Source organism: Leucopleurus acutus (genome assembly GCF_964270905.1).
Source record: "Leucopleurus acutus genome assembly, chromosome: 19".
In the NCBI taxonomy this organism is placed as follows: Eukaryota; Metazoa; Chordata; class Mammalia; order Artiodactyla; family Delphinidae; genus Leucopleurus; species Leucopleurus acutus.
In genome coordinates, this window is record NC_139161.1 from 26,233,247 (window position 1) to 26,244,719 (window position 11,473).

An 11,473-nucleotide genomic window follows, 5' to 3' on the forward strand; every position below is an offset into this window, starting at 1 on the left:
CAGAATTTTCTTTTGCTACCTGCTTCTTTAGCACCTTCCTCACTATACAAAACTAAAGAGAGTGTACATTATCTCACAGGCCATAGGGCAAATGCATAGTTGCGATCAAGGATGAATAATCCAGGCTTACGTCAAATGCAGGACATGCTCAGGAGCTCTGTCTCATTAAATTGATGTAAATAGTGAACAGACTTATGCATTATGAGCAATTAACTGTAAGACTGTTCTATAGAGTGCTATTGTAATCAAATAAAACTTACAAGGTTAATCTGATGCATATTTAATGATATATGTAATTGTTATTGTGCTGCATGATAATCAGGCCTTAAATGTTAAGCTGTTTACATAAATGGCTGTAACTGGTTATTTTTACACAGCCAAACACATTTTTTAGTGTTTACTCACTTTACTAATTTTCTGGAATCTATAATCATGCCAAGGACAGCAGTTTTCTCTGAAGCCCTTTACTATTTAATCATGCGCTCACACACACATGAACACCCTCTTCAAAATGACACAGCAGTGTTGTCTCCCAACTTGGCACTAAAAACAGCTACTGTGCAAGGCTCTTTGTATACACTTGCTCATTTTAGTCCTTAAAAATCCCTCAAGGGAGGTGTTGTTACTCCCATTTTACTGATGCAGAAATTGACGCTCAGAGAGTGTAAGCAGGCAGCACAGTAGTCATTCAAACTTCTATCCCCAACCTCTAAACTTTATACAACCTCAGAAGGTAATGGATCCCAGCAGAGATATGTCAAGTTTTTTTAGGAAATAGAATGGCTCCTGAGAAATACAGAGTATGCATACACATCCAAAGGAAGAATGAGTCAGCCTGCAAGAGGGAGGGGTTAGTTAGTAATGGAAGAGTTGGAGCCTGTTGAAGCTGACTTTCTTGTGCCCATTCAAGGAAGAGGCTCGGCCAATGAATTTCAAGCACAATCGCTCCAGTATTGGCTATTATAGAGATACTATATCAACCTAATGCCACTAGATATTTGAATTTTAGAAATAACTCCACTTGTTCTAATTCCTTAAGAAAGAATCATACAGAGGTTAAACTAGTGTTTCTCAACCTTTTTTTTTTTTTTATCATTATTGCCAGCCCTAAAGAGCCTTTTTAGACATTTTTTTTTCTTAATTTGCTTTCCTGGATGAACTTTTAAGACCACAGATATGCTAGCTGTATATCTGTTTATGTACTGTATGTATATCTGTACTTTTTACATAAAAAGTAAGATTGTTTTTGCTCCTCAAGAATAAGATCTTTTTTTTCCCTCCTTCATTGAGAGTGCACAGGTTAAACAATGATGCAGGAGTAATGCAGCTTCCTATATAGGCCTACCTTTAGGTTCGGGATAGTTGTACAGAAGACAGTATTTCTATACATGTGACTATTGTATTTCTCATTATAAATAAGTTGATAATTTTACGTATGAGCGTGGTTAGTATGAATCTACTCCTAAATAATGGGACCATTCTCTATGCGTGGAAAATTTGGGTTTCTAAGCTTGTAAAACAGCCTGAGAGGTCTTCTGACAGACTAGCCTTCCACAAGTCAACCTCCAGAGCAAACCTTTTTATTTGAAACTTCTAGAGCATTCTTATGTGTTTATTCCTTCATTCCATAAATATTTATTGAGTCCTACTGTAGGCCGAGGTAGTAGGGATTCAACGACTAATCAAATAATCTCTGCCCTCAAAAAGAAGCTCAGTGACTAGCTGGGGAGACAGATGGGCCTGCAGATAATTACGATACAAGGTAACATGTGCTGTAACAGAGGTGTGCTAGGTACCCTGTGGGCTCCAAGAAGAGACTGGCCAATTCTAGGGAGAATAAAGGGGTAGGTCTTTGGGAAGTGATGAGTTAAGTCTTGGAGAAGAGTGGGAAGGAAATTCCAAACAGAGAGATCAAATTATTCAAAGGTCAGAAGCATGAGATAGCATGCAGTTTGGTCTGTGTGACTAGAGTACAGAGAGCAAGAAAGGAGGGCCACTGTCCATGAAGCTACAAGGTACACAGAGGTCAGACCATAGCGGGCTTTGGACGTTACTCCAGAGGCCATGGAGAACCAGTGAGGCATTTTGAGCTGGGGAGTGGTGACACCACTAATCTAGTTTTAGACCTATCTCTGGCAGTGATGTGGACTAATAAGTGGCAAAAGGAAAGGCCAGGAGTTTCAGAAGTCCAAGTAAGAGATGATGAAGGCTTGAGCTAACATGGTTGGAATGGGGAATGAGGAAAAATAAATGGATTTAAGCTGTTTAAGAAGTAATTGGGGGGAAATCCCTGGCGGTCCAGTGGTTAGGGCTCCACACTCTCACTGCTGAGGGCCTGGGTTCGATCCCTGGTTGGGGAACTAAAATCCCACATGCCACGCGGTGTGGCCAAAAAAAAAGTAATGGGGGAAGGGGAGTAACTAAGGTGGTAGAATTAAAGATGGTTCTCAATGTCCAGCTTGGTTGACTGGGTAGGTGATGGTGTCACCAAGACAGGGACCATACGGCTAAGAGCAGACACAAAGTAGAAAAGAGCAGGTTTTGTTCTGGATACGTGGAGTTTGAGGTGTCTGCAGGTTGTACAGGTGACATTCCGTAGGCAGATTCAAAAGCTAAAGGAGAGATCTGGGACAGAGACACAGATTAGGAAGTCAGCGCAAATCTCGGAATTTTGAAACCGTGGGAGAGGATGAGATTGCCTGAGCTCATTGAATGGAAAAAGAGAAAAGAAAGGTGAAGAGTAGAAACGTGGACGGCAACAACAGGTAAGATACAGAGGAAGACCCCGTAGTCCAGAAAGGGAGAAGTAGATTGAAGAGACAGAAGTGGTAGTAAAGATGGAGGTGGGCAGTAGTCAACAGAGCATTGAGACCCTATAGGACCTAAATAACTGAAAATATAGTGCTTCGCATGTAATTTAAAATAAAAATATTGGGAGTTCCCTGGCAGTCCAGTGGTTAGGACTTGGTGCTTTCATTGCTATGGCCCCGGGCTCAATCCCTGGTCGGGGAACTAAGATCCCGCAAGCCGAGTGGCATGGCCAAAATAAATAAATAAATCTTAAAAAAAATATATTATAAGCTATAAAATATGTGTAAGGGAAGTCCAACAAAGTTCTGATTTTTCTATGGTGACCTCTTTGATTATATCTTCTTTATTATCATTATTTTGGTGCCACTGATTGCTAGTGCCCTAAGTACATGTTTATTTACCTTCTCAGTAATCTAACAATATAGCACTGAGAGTACATCAAGGAAAATGGATTAGTCAACAGTACCAAGTACTACAGAGAAGTCAAAGATAAAGGTTAAAAAGTGCTCATTGGAAAAAAGAAAAAGTACCAATTCCTCTAGCATTTGGATAGACTTACATACTAGTGGAAGAGGAGCGAAAGTTCAGAAGTAAACCAAAATACATATAGGAATTAGTGTATGATGAAGATGGGCTACTCAATAAATGGTGTGGACAATTAGATAACCATCTGGGGAAAAAAAAAACGTCGGTCTATATCTCACACCAGGATAAACTCCAAATGGATTAAATATTTAAATAAAAATATAAAAATTGAAAACTATAAAAGTACTAAAAGAAAATATGAGAAAATTCCTTTATAATCTTGGCATGGGGAAGGAAAATCTTTCTAACCATGACTCAGAATACAGAAGGCATAAAAGGAGAGGTTAATAATTTGACCATACAACACTCAAAATTTCTGCAGAGTGAAATAACATCTTAAGCAATGTCAAAACATAAATATAGGATTTCCCTGGTGGCGCAGTGGTTGAGAGTCCACCTGCCGATGCAGGGGACACGGGTTCGTGCCCCGGTCCGGGAAGATCCCACATGCCGTGGAGCGTGTGGGCCTGTGAGCCATGGCCGCTGAGCCTGTGCGTCCGGAGCCTGTGCTCTGCAACGGGAGAGGCCACAACAGCGGGAGGCCCGCGTACCTCAAAAAACAAAACAAAACAAACATAAATATAAAATGGAAAAAAATGTTTGCAACGCATATCACAAAGAATAATCCTCCTAATACAAAGAAATAGATAAGAAAGAGTTCAGCCACCCAAGAGAAATATCAATGAAGGATATAAATTGACAGGGCTCATGTGTCGTGGTTAAGAGCATAGAGGTTAAGGCCAGTGACCTATATTGGAATCCTAGCTGTGTCCACTTCCTAGCCCTGTGACCTCGGGCAAGTCTCTGATCCTCAGTTTTCTATAAAATGCAGATAATTACAGCTACTTCAGAGGGTTAAGTGAGCTGAAGGCCAGGCTGGTGCCTCATGGTAAAAAGAAGGAAGGACACAGAGAAGATGGGTCCTAAATTTCTGGTATCTGGGATCCTTGAAATAAAGAGATTCAGGGAAGAGAACCAATTCAACTCCCATCTGTCTCTTCTTTCATTAAGGGCAGTTATTTACTAAGTCCCTCTAAGTGTCAGACACAGCCCTAGGCTTAGGGACATAATGTAAATGTAAGCAAGACAGACATGGTCCTTGTCCTCAATGTAGCTTACCTCTGTAAGCGAGGTGTCAATCAAATGCCACAGAAATACATTACAAACAGATGAATACCATGAAGGAAATGTGCACTATAAAAGTGTTTAATGGGGGATCCTGGTGGAGTCTGGGAAGTCAAAGGGGACTCTTCTTTTTTTGGCTGTGCCCCACGGCTTGCAGAATCTTAGTTCCCTGATCAGGGATAGAAGCCTGGCCACCGCAGTGAAAGTGCCGAGTCCTAACCACTGGACCGCCAGGGAATTCCTAAGGGGGGGGATCTATTAAGGAGGTTCTTTTGAGCGAATGTCTGAAAGATGAGTAGGTGTTAAATAGGCAAATAGTGAAGGAAGGGGAGGGTGGGATGAGGGAGTGGAAACAGTGTTCCAGGCAGAGGGGACAGTGTAGACCCTGAGAGAAGGAAGAAGGAAGCTAGTCCACTGTGGCTGAAGCTAGAGTAAGGGGAAGAGTGAGGAGAGATGAAACTGGAGAGGGGGCAGGCTAGACTAGCGAGGGCCTTGACAGTCTTTAAAAATTTTTTTTATTGTGGTTTAGTTGATTAACACTGGCAATCATATTAAGCATTTTGGGTTTCGTCCTGATAGCAGTAGGAAGTCACTGATGTTTTTTAGCAGAAGAGTAACGAGATCTAATTTGCATTGGGGAAAGCTCATTCTGGCTGAAGGGTGGAGAACTGTGTGCAGATTGAAGCAAGGTAGGAGAGTTGCCGCGGGGAGACAGGTTCAGGGGCTGTGGTAGTTCAGACCTGTGAGATGCTCCCTGGCCTACCTGTTTCCCAGAGTTACTTTAGCAGGAGACAAAACTTTTATTCTTACTGTACATAGCAGATGTGCATTATGTGTTAGCTCTTATTATTATCTGCAGTTAGAGATAAAAGGCTTAAAATTAATCCACCAGGAAGAACGAGTATGTTGGAGTGAAAGGATTTCATGGAAAGGTATAGATACGGGAATCAGATGATTTCCTTTAGATGGGAAGGTGGGAGCTAAAAGGGTAAACAGTGATACCACAGCAGAAAGGAGAGGAGGCCAGACAGAAATCTCTAATGTGATGCTGCTCTGGCACATGGGCTGTCTGTTCTGCCGAAGTTCATCTTCCCTGTGCTTTAGACACTCCTTTAGACAAATAAATATGTTAGGCAAAGGTACTTTATGGCTTATTCTGGAGAGCTGGAAAATAGGCCCAGGAGTTTAGATACTGCTACAGGTTGCACTTCTTTTCAACACCATGGAGTCATTATAAATGCTTAGGAAAGCAATATCTGAATAAATCACTCTGAAATTAAACCTGTGCATTACTTAACTGGTTTAATTTCAGAATAAGACAATAACAGATACTAGCAGTTTTTTGAGAGCTGCTCATTTCTCTTCCTGCCATAAAGAATTGAATAGGGTTGGACTAGGCTGACAGCCCAGCTACCTTATTTTGTCACGTATGTGTTGACAAAGCAGAGTCCTTCAAGGTGGGAGTCCTTGAAGTCCTTCTAAGGAATAGGTTCAGTTTCCTGGGACTTTGAAACATAAGTCCAGTAGCTTTTTAGCCATAGAAGTCAAAATGAAAACAGAATCTTGGAGCCAGAAGGCACTCCCAGAGCTTCAGAGCCTGGCAGGTGTTTATTTATGTGTAAATCAGCTTTGAGGAATACGTTTTATATTAGAAATATACTTTTGATAGTAAATGTTTCAAGGACAGAGGATTAGTATTCAGGAATATCGCCAGGAATACAGGACTTTTACAACTCAATAAAAAAGGCTAACAACACAATAGAAAAAAAGGGAGAGGTTATAAGCAAGCAAGAGAAAACCTGAAGGCAAATGGATCTATAGAAAGATGCTCAACCTCACCATTAAGCAGGAAAATGCACATAGGAACAACAATGACACACTACTTCATAGCCATCAGACTGGCAAAAATTTTAAAGTCTGAGATTTCCAAGTTAGGGAGGAGGTGGAACTGTAGGGACTCTCTTTACTGCTGGTGAGAATGTATTTGCTACAACCAATTTGGAGGACTATATGCAGTCTAGCAAAGTTGATGGTGTATGTACCCTCCAACCCGTGAATTCTACTCCTTGGCATATGTCCTAGACATAGACATGTCCAAAAAAAGTTCATTGTAGAAGAAATAAACTGCTGATATTATATGTATAGTTTATAAGTCTTCAAAATAGTGTCTCTCATGTTGGATGTTTGATTCCTCAAGAGAGCAATAAAGACTTTACCCTATAACCTGTGCTGTTTATTCTTCTTTTCCAGTACATTAGGGAGCAGAAGTGACCTGAATAAGTCCTTGGCGAGTCCTGTGGGCATCATCTTATTCTGCGGAGTCCATGACACTATACCCCTAAACATGTTCTTTGCCACCCTAGTTCAAGTATTAGAATATAGACTTTAAAATAGGACAGAATTTGGCTGCTATGAATTATTTTTTTCCTTTGGAGCAGTATTTCAGGCTTCACATTTGTTTATATTTAATTATTTATATGCACTGCTTTTTTCAGATGATGACTTTAGCAACTTTAGCCACTGGGTGGCGCAAATTCATAAGTCTGGTGAAAGTTTTTGTACTACAGACGGAGGTGCACCAAGTAAGGGAGGGTCAGCCTGTGAAAAGCCTTCTGGAGATTGAAATTTATGTCCTATAGACATGGATTCAAGGAGTGCAGATTAAGAGACATTTTTTGTATTGGATCACTGGCAAGTCGGGTCAGTGAAAAAGGGAAAGAAAAAGAAGGAAAGGAAAAAGAAAAGTGTTGGGAAAAAAAAGCATTGGAATAAGGAGAAGGAAGAGAAAGATGAAGAGACAAAGAAACATGAGAGAAAAGAATAAGTCTAGAGAGATGAATTCAAGTGTTATCAACAATTGCAGGTTGGGCCCTCATTGGTTTTCAGGCACCTGGTAACCAATAGCAACTTTGATGTAAAAGTAAAGGTTACCTCATTTTCTTCTAGAAAGTCAGTTATGCTACCCTCAGCTATCCATTTAGTGGTGTGACATCGTCAGTAATTTCTTTGAATGTCTACTATGAGCATGGTGCTTTGTTGAATACAAAGTAATGTAGAGAAATAAAAGTTAACACAGACAGAACAGGCTTCAAGCAGAAGAACTAGGAAGTATACATAAAAAGAGCAACTTGAGGCAGCATGAGGGCCAGGTGTGAACTCTGGGAAAGGAATCCTTTCTGAGAATGTAGGGGAAGAGTGGAGGCAGGAGGGGAGGATCAGAGTGTAAGGGGAGGAAGGCCCGTAAGACCATCAACCTGAACAGGGCAAAACAAAGAAGGGCTCCTGACTGCTAGTCCTAAGTACACACAGCAACTCTTCCTTGGAAAATGGCTAGTTTGGGACATAATGTAGGAAAAGTGCTCTAGGTCAGAATCTACTGGACTGTGCTTAAAGAGTCTCCAAAATAAGAGGGAGGGAGGGGTGGGGAGAAAAACGTGTAGGGCTAGAACCACCTTAGGTCCCTCTCTGGTTAGTAACCCCTTGCACTAGCCTGGGTGTGCAGAGAAAGAGGGTTGCTGGCAGCCTGCTCAGGCCTGTCAGAGACCCAGAGAGGCCTAGGTCACTTTGCTTTTTTTTTTTTCCATTTTATTTATTTATTTTTGGCTGTGTCGGGTCTTCGTTGCTGCGCGCGGGCTTTCTCTAGTTGCGGCGAGTAGGAGCTACTCTTCGTTGTGGTGCGCGGGCTTCTCACTGCGATGCTTCTCTTGTTGCGGAGCACGGGCTCTAGGCACATGGGCTCAGTAGTTGTGGCTCGCGGGCTTAGTTGCTCCACGGCATGTGGGATCTTCCCAGACCAGGGCTCGAACCCGTGTCCCCTGCATTGGCAGGTGGATTCCTAACCACTGCGCCACCAGGGAAGCCCAGTCACTTTGATTGTTGAAATCACAGGTAGATCTTAAAAAATGAAGAAATGGCAAAACAGAAATATAAAATTGTGTATTTTAAGTGCTTCCTTTGAATAAAGTCATGCTTTTAACACATGCACAAATACAACTATTTACTGAATGTCATTTTGCAATACCATCACGAGTTTAAATTGCAGGTGTCTGTGAATGTGCTTTCTCTGCCCTAAGCAGCTACCTCCTTTAATCTTTGGGTCTATCAAAAAGTACTGGGGTGACTCAGACTCTTAAAAAAGGTAGAATGACTTTCAGTCCTCTCCAGCCTAAGACTTGAAAAAAACACAACTTCATACTTGTGCTAACTGGAAATATGGTAGTAATATATTAGCCAAAAGAGGGAGACAGGTTTAAAATGGTATGAAGAGTATGGTGGTATTTGTGTAGCATATGTAGCTTTTTATGTATATGTGTATATATTTATAATCTGTAAAGAGATGCATCAAAGTGTTAGTAGTGGTTATCTCTTAGAAGTGGTTAGTAGTGGTTAGCTATAATTTTTTTCTTTTATTCTTTTTACTTTCCAGTATTTTCTAAACATTTTGATAATGAGGATGTACTTTAATAATCAGAAACACAATGTGTGGTAACTTAATGAGAAAGAATTTGCAGTTAAAAACCTTGCTGACTAGTCACTTCCCAGAGGAATAATTGGCTCCCCATAGAAATGGCGTTTTATCAAGTTGAGTCTATAGCTCAGTCTATAGTGGTGACAGGGAGTATTGTGCCCTGCTGTGAAGTGATCTGCAGAGAACAGACTTGAGGACACGAGGCGGGGCGAGCTGGGACAAAGTGAGAGAGTAGCTTTGTCATATATACACTACCAAATGTAAAATGGATGGCTAGTGGGAAGCTGCTGCATAGCACAGGGAGATCAGCTCAATGCTTTGTGACGCCTGGAGGGGTGGGATAGGGAGGGTGGGAGGGAGGCTCAAGAGGGAGGGGATATGGGGATATATGTATACATGTAGCTGATTCACTTTGTTGTACAGCAGAAACTAACAACATTGTAAAGCATTTATACTCCAATAAAGATGAATGAATAAATAAATAAATAAATACAGAGGATGCCTATAGGGAAAAAAAGAATAAAGGTCACTTCCCAAGGTCCACGTGGGAGTTCTCCCTTCTCTTCCGCTCTCTCTCTTATCTTTTAGTTTTCAAAGATCTCCACTGGTAAGAGAATACGATATTCAAAATTGTTAACTGATTAGGGAGTCAGAAAATCCTCAAAGGGACCTTGCTTTGGCTGGGGAAACAAGTCCCCAAAGCAAAATAAACAATTTCCATTCCATTGGTGAATCTCTATAAAGAAAAGTCACTGTACATGTTACCCAAATTATATTCTTGCAGTAGACCTAATGAGTGTAGACTCTGCCACAGGTTTTAGCTCCTGTTTCTGGATTAAAGGAAACGACATTCTCTGGTGGGTAAAGCCTGGGAAGGTGGGGATGAATGTAGGTATCAGTCTTAGACCAAGAGCTTTAAGTATGGAATGTTTTAAATCATCCTCCCTAGTGGTCTTGAGAAGGAGCGGGTTTTTTTCCCCCCTATTTCATGGTTAGACTGAGCCACAGATGGCAGGATAAACTGGAGGTGATGCTGTGAATCAGTGGAGGGTGATACTCATTTATTCAAATGCCAGCCTCAGTGGTCTTTCCTCTCCGCCTAACATATTTTCAAAGCATGCTCTGTGGAACTTTAGGGCACCTAGAGGATCTCTAGGGCTTCCTTGAAAATTATCATCATCCATGCTTGGTTCCATCTCTTCTAGGGTTAGCTTGAATATCAAATCAGGGCTTAAGGCTAGATGTTGTACCGTTTTGGACAGTACTTAAAGTGAAAGAAAGGAGAATATGATTTGTATATGTTGTTGTTGTTACCAGAGAATTAAGAAAACAATTACTTAGGAATAGGCACATTTCACCAAAATGAAATGGAATGGTTTCAGACGCACGAAAAGAATCAGGACAACACCCTTTGTATCCCTCATGCCAGTCCCTTTTTCACTGAAGCTCTATTTTAAGGTCAGCTGTTTCATGCCACCATCATAATAAAAACATTTCCAAAATGCAGTTTTTAGAACACAGGTTTGAGTAGTAATTTTGAATTTGTAAGATTAGTTGGGGACTTCCCTGGTGGCACAGTGGTTAAGAATCTGCCTTCCAATGCAGGAAACATGGGTTCAAGCCCTGGTCTGGAAAGATCCCACATGCCGCGGAGCAACTAAGCCCATGTGCCACAGCTACCGAGCCTGCGCTCTAGAGCCCACGAGCCACAACTACTGAGCCCGCGTGCCTAGAGCCCATGCTCTGCAACGAGAAGCCACCATGGTGAGAAGCCTGTGCACCGCAATGAAGACCCAATGCAGCCAAAAATAAAAAATAAATAAATAAATAATTAATTTTAAAAAAAGATTAGTTGTTGCAAAAATTCATTGTTAGGTAATACTCAATTAGCTTAACATTGAAAGTATTGATATATTAGTTGACAGTTTTTTACTTAACATGTTTAGAAAATTTCGCAAGTAGGACAATTTATAATGGTAAAAAGTAGAATATTCTTTGATACACAAAATAGATTGTAGATGTCTCGTTTCATTGTAAAAAGTCATATGCATTGTAATCCATAGTTTTGAGTTTTATGAAAAATTACAATGTATAAATAAAAATCTAATTTCATAATAAATTCTATAAACTGAGCCTTTCTTAAACTATCTCTTAGCTGAGGTAAGGGAAAGGAAGAAACCACAGCTAAGAAATACAGTAAAATATTGCATTGAGTATTAAAATAAAAACCAGCTGTTTCACTTTCTCACCAAACTCATTTAAGTAAGTCAGACTTGACTTACAGCCATGCCTCTGTGAGAAAGAGCACATAATCATGTTGCTCTGGAATCCTTGTTCAGAATGTCTGCAGCTCACTGTGATGGTAAGGTATAATGGCAGACCAACTTTAGGAATTCTGGATTATCAGCAGACCTTGTCTGGCTCCTATTTGATTTTGCTTGTTTGCTTTTGTCTTTTGGCCGTGCTGCACAGCTTGCAGGATCT

General features: G+C 40.8%; 1 protein-coding gene across 1 annotated transcript in view; it reads left to right on the forward strand.

Moving 5' to 3' along the window:
- ACACA (acetyl-CoA carboxylase alpha) overlaps positions 1 to 11,473 on the forward strand; it is a 208,601-nt gene that overhangs the window by 4,385 nt on the left and 192,743 nt on the right. The window lies entirely within an intron of this gene.